The 12,698-nt window shown below is 38.3% G+C and overlaps 1 long non-coding RNA gene across 1 annotated transcript in view; it reads right to left on the reverse strand.

Annotated features, from left to right (window-relative positions):
• Positions 1 to 591: 591 nt before the first annotated feature.
• The window catches only part of LOC311625106, a 74,492-nt gene continuing 62,385 nt past the window's right edge, over positions 592 to 12,698 (reverse strand). The window contains exon 3 of the long non-coding RNA XR_014795434.1: positions 592 to 635. This is a non-coding gene — a long non-coding RNA (uncharacterized lncRNA). The remainder of the gene's footprint in view (positions 636 to 12,698) is intronic.

The following is a 12,698-nucleotide window of genomic DNA, read 5'->3' on the forward strand; positions in this document are numbered from 1 at the left end:
TAATTGATAGATAAAGTAGTCAGGAAATCAATAAAGATTTAGTTTACTTGAATACTGCTATCAATCAACTTGATCTCATTGACATTTATAGAATAATGTATCCAACACACACACACACACACACAACTATGTGAGGTGATGCATATGTTTATTAAACTGGTTGTGGTAATAATTTCACAAGGCATCTGTATATCAAATCATGGCATTGTACACTTTAAATGTATACATTTTTTAGTCAATTATATGTCAATAAAGCTAGAAAGAAAATATAGATAGACCATAATTCTTCATTCCTTAACATAGATTATGCATAATGACTTTTGTCCAAAGACTAGAGTATGGAAAAGGTAGAAAAAGAAGGATAATTTTACAGTGGAGAGTCCTGACAAAGGTACTTCAAGCCAGATAATCAACATTAACATTAGTATTACCTCTGGTTTTCTTTCTTCAATATATATTAGCCTAATTTAATTATGAGAAAAACATCATAAAAATCCCAAGAGAGGTACATTTTACAAAATACCCCCACATTTTAAAGGTTATCAAACGCAAGGAAGGTCTAAGAAACTGTCACAGCCTTGAGGAGCCAAAGAAGATATGAAGACTGCATAGAATGTGATATCCAGGATGGAATCCTAGAATAAAATAAGGAAAACTAGATAAATCTAATTTAAAATAGAAATCTGAATAAAGTACAGAATTTAGTTAATAAGTACCAATATTGTCTCATTAATTGTGACAAATGTACCATAATAATGTTATCTTGTCTAATAAAAAGGTAATATGCAAATTGACCATCACTCCAACACACAAAGATGGCTGCCATCATGTGCTCAAAGATGGCTGTCCCTATGTGGATACAAGATGGCCCCCACAAGATGGCCAGCAGAGGAGGCAGTTGGGAGGGATCAGGCCTGCAAGGGAGAGAAGTTGGGGGTGATCAAGCCTACAGAGAAGGGCAGTTGGGGTGACCAGGCCTTCAGGGGAGGGCAGTTGGGGTGACCAGGCCTTCAGGGGAGAGCAGTTAGGGGTGACCAGGATGGCAGGGGAGGGCAGTTAGGGATAATCAGATTGGCATGAGAGCAGGTAGGCATCAATCAGGCTGGCAGGGGAGTGGTTAGGGGGTGATCAGGCTGGCAGGCAGAAGAGGTTGGGGGCAATCAGGCAGGCAGGCAAGCAGATGGGAGCCAGCAGTCCTGGATTATGAGAAGGATGTCCGACTGCCCGTTTAGGCCTGATCCTTTTGGGCCTAAATGGGCAGTCGGACATCCCTGGAGGGGTCCCAAATTGGAAAGGGTGCAGGCTGGGTTGAGGGACATCGCCCCCCTCTGTGCACAAATTTCATGCTCTGGGCTTCTAGTGTTTCTCTAGTATAAAGAACACTGAATGTGAATTACACACAAATTCGATGCTTTTTTTGCTATTTTGTAGATCTAAAATGTTTCATACTGTAATGGCAGATTCTTGTCCTTATACACTTGTCAAAACCCACAGAATCTACAACATAAGGAGTGAACCTTAATGTAAACTCTAGATTTTAGTTAATAGTGCTCTAATGTAAACCTTAATTTTAGTTAATAGTGCTCATCAATTCTAATAAAGGTGCTACACCAAATGCAAGATATTAATAATAGGGGAAATTGGTGAGGGATAAGAGTTTCATGGAAACTGTATTTTTCACTTAATTTGTATGTATAAATCTAAAACTATATCCCAATATCTATTAATTGAAAAACACAAACACAAAAAAAAAACCTGAAGAAAACCAATAAAATGTAAAAAGCCCCCAAAACTTGCAGCTAGGAGGAATTACTGCTGAAAATTGGAAATTGAAAATAATATTCTATTACATATGTAATTATTATTATTCATCTATCAATTTATACTTAGATTGTTTCTATGTCTTGGCTAAGGTAAATATGCTGCTGCAATAAACATGATGATGCATATATCTTCTTGAGTTCGTATTTTTATTTACTTTGGATAAATACCAGAAGTGGAATTGCTGAATCATAGTATAGTTCCACTTTTAAATTTTTAGACATGAAAACAGAACCTAGAAAGGACTTTAAAAACAATCAGAGAAAAGTTTCAAGTTGCTTGAAGTTTCTTTGCACTAAAACTAAGTTCAACCATGAGGTTCTGTGTGGCAAAAAAGATCATATCATGAGGACAGAAGAAAGTTATCTACATTCACCTGGGATGCTGTACAGGTTATTTCTACTCCACAAATCTGTTCACAAGTGAGGTGGTATTCTGCTGATTCAAACCTTTGCAATACCACACAAAGGAGGTTACCCACATTTCCGTCCAAACACGTATCACCTGGATTTTAAGTCCATTAACCTCTTCCAAATGATTGGTAATGGGAAGCCTCCATAGTTTTGTTAGCAGAGGCAAATATTTGACTTCAGAAAAGAGTGATGTCCTGTTGATTTCAACTAAGAGACCATGAGTCACAGGGCCAGCTGGTGATGCCCCACAGGAAGTCAGGGTCTGACACGTTACAGCACTCTTAACACTTTGGGATAAAAAGGACAACTGCCTCCTTTATTTTCTTCTCATTAGGTGTCCTAATGGCTCATTCTAGCACCTATTTCTTTTTTTCTTCTTCTTATTTTATTTCATTAAGGTATAATTGACATATAACAGTGTAATAGATGTATTTATACAAAATAATGATTCAATTTTTGTAAAATAATCATCGATATAAGTCTAGTTAATATCCATCACCACACAGTTACAATTTTCAATTTTTTCTACTCTCTTAGAAAGTTTCAAATATACAATACAGTATTATTAACTACTAGAGGCCCAGTGCACAAAATTCAGGCACAAGGAGTTGGGGGGTGGGGAGTCCCTCAGCCCAGCCTGCACCCTTTCACAATCCCTACTGGCTCCTAACTACGTGCCTGCCCACCTACCTGATCATCCCTAACTACTCTGCTTGTCTGCTGATTACCCCTAACCACTCTGCCTGCTTGCCTGATCACCCCTAACCACTTCTGCCTTGTCTCCCCCCAATCCCTCCCCCCCCCCCCATGGCTTTATCCAGAATGATGTCCGAAAGTCATTTGGCTGTCCGGTCTAATTGGCATATTACACTTTTATTATTATAGATTCTCATCATGCTATACATTACATCCATAGGACTTAAATTTATTTCATAACTGAAAGTTTGTATCTTTTGATTACTTTCACCCATTTCACCCAAGTACCTGCCCCCCCCACCTCTGATAACTACCAATCTGTTCTCTATGCCTGTGAATTTGTTTTTGTTTGTTTTATTAGATTGCACATATAAATAAGATTGTACTGTATTTGTCTTTCTGTCTGACTATTTCACTTAGCATTAATGCCTTCAAAGTTCACTCATGTTATTGCAAATGGCACAATTTCAGTCTTTTTTATGTCTGAATAATATTCAATTATATATGTAAGGGAATATATATATTTATATGTGATTATATATGTATATATGTATATATGATTACATATTATTATACATAATATATATGTCTATATATGATTATTATTCATCCATCAGTGCATACTTAGGTTATTTCTATATCTTGGCTATTGTGAATAATGCTGCTGCAGTAAACATGATGGTGCATATATCTTTTTTAGTTAGTGTTTTTATTTACTTTGGATAAATACCCAGAAGTGGATTTGCTGGATTTTTTAGGGAACCTCCATACGGTTTTCCATAGTGTTTGTACCAATTTTCAATCCCACTAACAATGCACAGTGATTTCTTTTCTTCACATCCTCTCTAATGTTATCACTTGCATTTCTCTGATAATGAATGCTAGGTATCTATTTCTACATACCAAACTACCCTACACTTAGTGGTTAAAACAAACAGTTTATTTTGCTTAGGATTTTGAGTGTCAGGGACTCAGGAAAGGTTTAGCTGGGTGGTTGTTCTCTGATTCATGTGGCATCACCTGGGACAGTCGGGGCTGGAAAATCTGCCTGAGATGTCTTCTTCACCCACATGTCAGGTATCTTGAGGCACCTTGCCTCCTTTTTCCACGTGGTGTCTCACCCTCCAGGGTCCCTTCATGTGACTCGGGCTTCTCACAGATAGTGGTCTCAGGGGAGTCACACTTCTCCTTCTCCCATAAATATGGCTTTCCTTGGGACAAGAATGCACTGCACCAGCATAGCCAGGGTTTGGCGGGCCTGGGCGGGGGAGAAGAAGGATGGAGAAATGATAGACAAAGGGGAAAAGTTGGGTCTAGTTGGATCTTCTGTGCCTGGCTGAGGCCACAGAACAGATCCAGACTGCAAAGCTGATGCTTTATTTATAGTCAGGGGTAAATAAGGTAATCTACAATGTTCTTGTAAGTTTCACTTGTTTTGGCAGCACTTGCTTCCCCTCCCACAGTTCACTAGCTACCCAGGAAAGATGTAGGGAGCAGTTATAAGATCAAGTTTAATTATGCTTAGAGGGCTGTGCCCTCCAAGCTGGGACTTGTTTGCAACTTTGCCAGTGGATCAGTCTGAGGCTTAACCCTATAACTGCTTCCTACTCAAGTAGTCTTAGAGTGAGTGTCCCATGAGACAGAAAGTGGAAACTGCCCATCTCTTATGAGACATCTTATGTCGCTTCTGTCATAGTCTATTAGTCAGAGCAGTCTCAGAGCCTGTTCACATAGTGGGCGGGGGCCTAGACCCAACCTCTTCCTAGAAGAAATGTCAGAGAAGGAATTACCATTAACCTGCAGCCTAACAACTGTACCCTAGGTAGCTGAAAAGATGGTATAATCTGGCATATACCTTATAAACCAACATCAATAGCAGGAACCAAACTTCTAGGAAGATACAATTTTTCTTTCGGAACATCCTGTCAAGCAGTCAACAAAGAGTGAACAAAAATGAGTGACAGTGAAAATTAACTAGAAGGACGATGGGGAAAAATTATTGCTGCCCCATTTGAGACCCCTAGGCTGTTTTTGTTTTGTGTTTTGCTGTATCTATACCTCACTTAGTGGCAAGCAATTAAGATGCCTTTATGATAATAACTCTGCAGAGTAAGCTGCCTTGTCTTTAGATTTGTGACCGTGCCTATGTCAAAATGTGGAATGTTCTAGAAACTTTCAGCCAACTCTAGAGGATTTCAGCAATGTGTATACCATTCCCTTCCTTTACACTTGAGAGAACTAAGGCCAGAGCAGTAAGTTGTGCTGTCCAGGGTCCCACAGTGATTTAGTGCATCGCCCAGAACTAGGGTCAGATAGCCAGTCAGTGCTCTGCTGTTATCTCAGGCACTGGGAGGAAAGGCAGGACCAGTTCCACTCATTGGAATGTGGAAGAGCTTCTCATCTTCACTCCTCAAAAGCTACCATTGATGCCTGAAATTCTTCCCATTGAACTCACTTGATATTACTCCTAGTAAAGAGCAATTACATTGATTGAATGACATTAAAGGTAATGGGGAAAATTTAAAACACAAAATTACTAAGGTTTGGTGTAGACCCGTTTCTTAGTCAAGTTTTCCATCCTTTGTGAAGAATATGAAAGATGCCCTAGCTGCTTTGGCTCAGTGGATAGAATGTTGACCTATAGACTGAAGGGTTCTGGGTTCTATTCTGGTCAAGGGCACATACCTCAGTTGCAGGTTTGATCCCCAGCGCTGGTTGGTCATGGGCAGAAGGCAACCAATCGATGTGGCTTTCTCACACTGACATTTCTCTCTCCGTATCTCTTCCCTTCCCTTCTACTCTCTCTAAAAATCAATGGGAAAATATCCTTGGGTGAGGATTAACAGAACAAAACAAAAGAGAATGTGAAAGAGGTTCAGATAACAGGGCATGTAAAAAGGAGGACATTTACTGAAGAACAGGACAAATTATTCTGTCCTTTCTTGGCTTTCCATGGGGCCATCCTTACAATGACATATCCCTTGAAGAAAGGAGCACTCATCACTTTGGTTTCAGCTCAGAGCCCTGGAAGTGCAGGCGGGCACAAAGATGTGAGTTAGAAAAATCAAGAGAGAGAAACAAGATTAGAAACTGTTAGCTGTCAAATAAAATTTAAAAGTAATTCAAGCTTCAATGCAGCATAACTTTATTGTATATGTTATGAAAAAAATGTGTGATTTTTTAATATGTGATTTTAAAAATTAGCAGAGTCTTGTCTGGGCTTTTTTATTTTTTATTTTTTTATTTTTTTGCCTGTACAGGAAAGCTGCAGGCCACAGATGTTCCCTATAGAAAGATATCAGACCTGAAGCGACAGTGCTGGCAATCAAAGACATTATACCTTAGAGAATTCAAAATGCAAAAAATCGCCATCCATCAGCAGTAAATTCTCTCTGATTGCTGTGCTTAGCCTACTCCCTCCCAAACTGCCCAGTCTTAGAAATGGGGCATTGTCACAGGTGACCTAGTTTCCTGGGAGCCCAGTGCTGGCCTAGGCACACAGTTAAAGAAAGTCAGATGATACAGTTCACACAGCCATAAAATAAATGAGTTTCCACTTTCTCCCATCCCCCTTTTATGAAGTATCAGCACAGCCTCATTATCAGGAGTTCTAGTTTGAGCTTTGCCAAGTTACTGGGTCATGGAGGTAACACATCCCTTGCCTCTGGGTGACTCAGTGATGGGTCCCATTTAGATGACCTTGCTTGCCTACTTGACTGCAATATAAAGACATCTGGGGACAAATATTCATAATGATGTCCAGAAATCTCCTGGGTCAAAGGAATTGAGAACTGTGGAACTAAAGGAAACTAGAAATATATTGACCCAAATATATTGACCCAAAATATATTGACCATGTTTAACATATGCAATTTAACATAGATCTTCAATGTGCCAGCCAAGCTCTGGATTCACAAAGATAAATAAAATACAGCCCAATGAATGCCCTTAAGGCATTTCTAATTTATTGGAAGAGAGACAAGTAAACAGATAATGCAGATTTCATTTTATACTAAAATGCACCTAAGAGGGCCCAACTGCTGTGGTTCAGTGGTTGAGCATCAACCTATGAACCAGGAGGTCATGGTTCAACTCCTGCCTGAGCACATGGCTCAAATTGTAGGCTCAGTTCCCAGTGTGGGGTACGCATGAGGCAGAAGATCAATTATTCTCTCTCATCATTGATGTTTCTTTCTCTCTCTCTCCCTTCCCCTTCCTCTCTGAAATTTGATGGAAATAAGTTAAAAAATAAAATGCACCTAAGAGGGATGGAACTGGGTGAGTGCAGTTAATCAGAGACTTCCTGCAGAGGTATCATTGGTTGATTTTAAAGAACAAGTGGGAATAAGCCAGGGAGATGGGATGAAAGGTTGTCAAGGATAGTTTTGGCAAAGGGAATGCACCAGCACATGGTACACACATGGAATTGCCAGTAGGGGGACAGGGCTGTCCCAGAGGATTATCTGTGGATGCACCCGAGAGTAATCCAAAAAGGCAAACATTTCTGGGAAGTGCAAGCCATTGGTAAGAATTGGACTTTACTCTGAAAGATAGAAGTAAATCCCAAGGAGTTTAGTTCACAAAGGCAAATATCAGCCAGTTGAAGAAAAGGCTATGAATCTAAGATGTCAATGTGAATAAAATTGTATTAGGTGAGAAAGGACATTGCAGGGGACACCCCCAAAATACATGCTTCTTTTTTCCTTTTGGGAAAATCTATGGAGCCTATATAAAGTGGCTTTATTTGTACCTGACCTTCTAATTCCTCTTCCCTCTCACAGGCTTCACTCATGCGAACGTCCTGTATTTGCTTGGATATTTGCTCTTTTTTTCTGCTTACCTAATCAATTCCCCCCTCACTACTTTTTTCCATTATGCATTTCCACAGCTAGCAATGCCCATTTGGCACTTTTAAGTGTGCAGCCTTACTTTTTATATCAAGAACTTAAAAATATGAATGACAAATTTCTGGTCTGGGATATCTAAAAAGACAGACTTCTTTCTCTTTGATCATATTTTTTTTTATAATACTTTAAGTGCATTTTTATTTCAATATGAAACAAAGAAATTCTGATTTTTTTCTAACAATAACCCAAGATATATTTGCTCATCAAACCTGTGGACTAATTTTGACTCTTTTTAAGAACTGATTTCAGTTGTAACCACAGGCTGATTTGGAAAAGACTTAACCTATTACTTTGGATTCCATAGCTTCCAGCTCACAAGTGGATTTTTGTCAGCTCTTTTAGGCAAAACAGGGTAGAAAGAGGTAGGTAGTCAATTTGCAGGGGCAGTTGATCTGCAGGGAACACAAAGCACACCGCCTGAAGAATATTATGAACCTAACTAGCAACAAAGAAGCCATTGTCAAAAACTGTCAAATGTCAGCTCCACTTGACCCCTTCCAAAGACCAGAGTTCAACATACTTTAACACAAAGGTTGTATACACAGCAAAATAACAAAACAAATAATTAAACTCACAAGAGGGAAGAGAAGGCGAGTATGTTAACCATGAGAGCTAATTAAGTTCTAATAGCTAAATTTGGATCTGGGTTCTCTGGAAGGCAGAAAAACAGAGAAAACACAAAAAGTTTACCAAATGAAATAAAAAAGAAAGTCTGCCAAAAAATAATTATATAATATTTTAATATAAATGAGTTTGCCTTGGCATTAAATTCTAAAATATACTTTTCTTGTGAAATTTTTATAAGATTTCCTGAGACCAGTTTCCAAAAAACACAGAAGAGAGGTTCCATGTGACTCATATAGACCTTGGGTCTGCTGAGAGCCTAAAATGAAAATCCGACACAATAAGGATGATCCTTCAGGGAAGTGAGCAGAGGTAGTTCAAAAATTGGACCTGACAGTTATCAAATTTAATATACAAGACAGAACTTAGACAGCCAGAAGGGTGTTGGGACTTTGTCCCTTAAGTTTTCTTCCATAAGTGTCACTTTTTTTCAGAGAGTTTTCAATAAGAGATGTGTAGTGGGAAGGTCAAGATTTTTTTTTTTGACAGGAGGTTTATATACTGTTGTTCAGATTCAAGATAGGTATACATGTTGTAATAGTAAATAAAATAACAAAGCAGTTTAGCTCACATCCTCATGAACTGTTCAGTTTGGGCTGATTGGGCATGAAGGAGTAGTTGTCAACCAGTTCCATGTGTCAAAATAATTACCACAAAGTCTTATTTCTGGTAAAAAAAAAAAAAAAGATTATTATGCTAATCAAGATGTACAGCATTCTAGATTCAGTTATCATCAATTGAATTCAAAATATACCAAGAAATTGGAAGTAGTTTTCTCAGAACTTCCTTCTGCTTCCCAAAAGCGAAATGATTATACAAACAGTTCAGATAATTGAGGTGTTTGAGAAAGAAAATATGTTTCTTTTTTCATGTACATAAACTTCTTTCCTACTCTCTAGTAGCTTTTTTTTCTATATCAAAATGACTTTAAAAAGAACAGCATAAATTAACTTTTCCAAAATTTTAGCTTTTTTCGCTTATTTACTTTCCATCTCTACTACAGCTTTATAATAGTGGGCACTCTTGGGACACGTTTCAACTGAAATATTCACTCTTGTTTTGTTAGAGGACCTTGGCAAGAAGATAGCTGCCAGCGTGACTTTTAAAGGCACAACTCATTATTTTGATTTGCAACTCTCAGAGTAGTGACTTTGAGCATTTTTATATGTCTCTTGGCCATCTATATATTCATTTTTGAGAAGTGTCTATTTAAGTCCTTTGCCCATTTTGTAATTGGATTGTTTCTCTTCCTTTTGTTAAGTTGTATGAGTTCCCTGTAAATTTTAGAGATTAACCCCTTATTGGATGTATCATTGCCAAGTAAGTTCTCCCATACAGTGGCCTCTCTTGTTATTTTGATGATGGCTTATTTTGCTGTGCAGAAGCTTTTTATTTTGATGTAGTCCTATTTGTTTATTTTCTCCTTAGTTTCCATGGTCCTAGGAGTTGTATCGGTAAAGATATTGCTATGAGATATGTCTGATATTGTGCTGCTTATGGATTCTTCTAAAATTTTTATGGTTTCCTGTCTTACAGTTATGTCTTTTGAGTGTATCACCTCACACCTGTCAGAATGGCTAGCATCAATAAATCAACACTGCTTGGGGGAATGTAGACTGGTGCAGCCTCTGTGGAAAACAGTATGGAGTTTCCTAAAAAAAAAAATTAATAATGGAACTCCTATTTGACCCAGTAATCCCACTTCTAAAAATATATCCCAAAAAGTCAGAAACATCAACCAGAAAGGTTATATGCACCCCTATGTTCATAGCAACACAATTTATAACAGCTAAGATTTGGAAACAGCGTAAGTGCCCATTAGCAGATGAGTGGATTAAAACCTGTGGGACACCTACACAATGGAATACTATGCAGCTATATAATAGAAAGAACTCTTACATTTGCAACAGCATGGATGGACCTGGAGAGCATTATGCTAAGCAAAATAAACCAGTCTGAGAAAGATAAGTATCATATGCTCTCATTCACTTGTGGAATACAATGAACAACATAAACTGATGAACAAAAATAGATCAAGCGACAATGAGACATCCAATAGACTATTGACCTTCAGAGGAAAGGCAGGGGAAAGTGGGGGTGGGGGAGAGATCAACCAATGAACTTGTATGCATGTATGCATAACCCATGGACACAGATAATATTGAGCTGGGGGCAGGGGTAGGCTGGGAGAGATCAATGGGGGGGAAAGAGGACATATGTAATACTTTTAACAATAAAAATTTAAAGAAAATAAAGGCACAAGTATACTTGGCATGATTGGTTGTGATGGGTCTGGCTACTGGAATCACTTGAATGATTCCAAGTGGGTGACTGAGGCATGTTTGTCACTATTTGCAGAAAGGTTGCTTCTAAGGAACTGGAGAGTCATGTAACAGTGGCATTGGGGAATAGATGGACCCTGGAGTGATCTACTCCCTTGAATCTTGATTTTTTAAATAAGTCCATGCTTTTTATGTTTGTGTTAATAGCACTATTTTTTTAACACCCCCAGGCCCCTCAAGCACTGTCCTCATGACTTTATCTGTGCTCTCTTATGTAATTATTACAGCTGATGCTCTGGTGCTCTGCACCCATTATTCCTTATGTACCACCATCTTCCTTATACAATCACCTGTATATCTCTATCTGTGTTATTATTTTAATTCAGGAGGCCTTGAGCATGTTAAATTTGTGCTCTGGGGAAGCCAGGTGTGCTAGGTAGTTTCAACTCGTGATATCAGACCTCAGACAATGATAAGCAGGACTTAGTAAACTAATAGTCTATCTTCCTTGCCCTTCGGGTGATACTCTGCTGTCTCCTGGAAGTCCCAACAGGAGTTAGGTCCCAGTTGTCCCCAATATATCCTAGGCACTAATGGTTCTGTATCACCTTCCTTACCTTCCCATCTCATTTCCTATCTCTTAACAGTTTCCTAGGACATCCCTTCAGGTAACTCTTCTCTTAGATGAGCTTCTGAAGAAACAGAAATAATAAGACAAGTGATTTTTCTCTACCCTGTCTTCTAATTCACTGATCTGATTCTTGGCTGCCCTAATGTGCTGTGTTTTCTTCCCAATGTGTTCTTTATTAGTGCTATGTCATTCTCCACAGTTGCAATATCTTTTCTCATGCTGTTGAGCATCTTTGCCATCATTATTCTGAACTCTCTATCTAATAACTTTATTATCTCCATTTTACTTAACTCTTCTTTTGAAGAATTCCCTTGTTCTTTCATTTGGGGCTTGTTTTTTTGTCTCACCATTTTGGCTGCCTGTTTGGGTTTTTGTCTATGTATTAGGTATATCTGTTATGACTCCCAACCTCTAGTGCAGGACAATGTCAGACACTGTGTGCATCTGTGTTGGGTTTATACTTAGGAGTATAAATGTAAGGCATAGGACATTGGTTGCACTTTAGTGTAGCCCATCAAACAGTAATTCAAAGTGGTCGTAGTGCCTCAGAGAGTATCAAAACTAATCACAGCATATTACAAATTGAAAATAATGAGGCTCAGATATGTTAACTAATTATCCAAAGTTTTAAAGACAATTAGTGGCAGAGCAGGAATGAGCATATGTTTTTAAATGGCACAGTACTCTGCTTAACAGCTCTATTGTCCCCTAGTATTTTCCTTGAATTTCACGTTTCACGTAAAACACAATTAGCAGATCTGTTTTTTTAGCTCAGATGCCAATATGCTGACATTTCTTTTCCACATTCACAATGTTGGCTCCCTGATGGGTTTGAGGAGAATGCCAAAGTGGGGAATCACAATCCAACTCTAGTACCTTAAATATGAGACCAAGCACCAAGATGGAAAGTGTCTTTCTTTTTTTTTAAATTAGATTTATTGGGGTGATATTGGTTAATAAAGTGATATGTTTCAAGTGTACAATTCTATGATACATCCTCTGTATATTGCATTGTGTGCCCACCACCCAAGTCAAATCTTCCATCATTATGTTTTTCACCCCTTTTATAGTTTCAACCTCTCTACTCTCCTTTCTTCTGGAATCTGCCATACTGTTGTGTGTGTCCATGAGTTTTTTTGTTTTTCTTATCTGTTGTCTTTCTTAATGTTATTGTAAGGAGGCAAAGTATTACATGATCTCACTAATTACCATCATGGTTTTAGTGAGGTACAGAACTAAATTTCTTTAGGACCTTTTGTTTGCTGTAGCTTGACAACAGAAGGCATTTTAAAAATGCTCTTTAGGATAAAATAGGAAAGGAGTT

Source organism: Pipistrellus hanaki (assembly GCF_964339955.1).
Source record: "Pipistrellus hanaki genome assembly, chromosome: 6".
NCBI classification, from domain to species: Eukaryota; Metazoa; Chordata; class Mammalia; order Chiroptera; family Vespertilionidae; genus Pipistrellus; species Pipistrellus hanaki.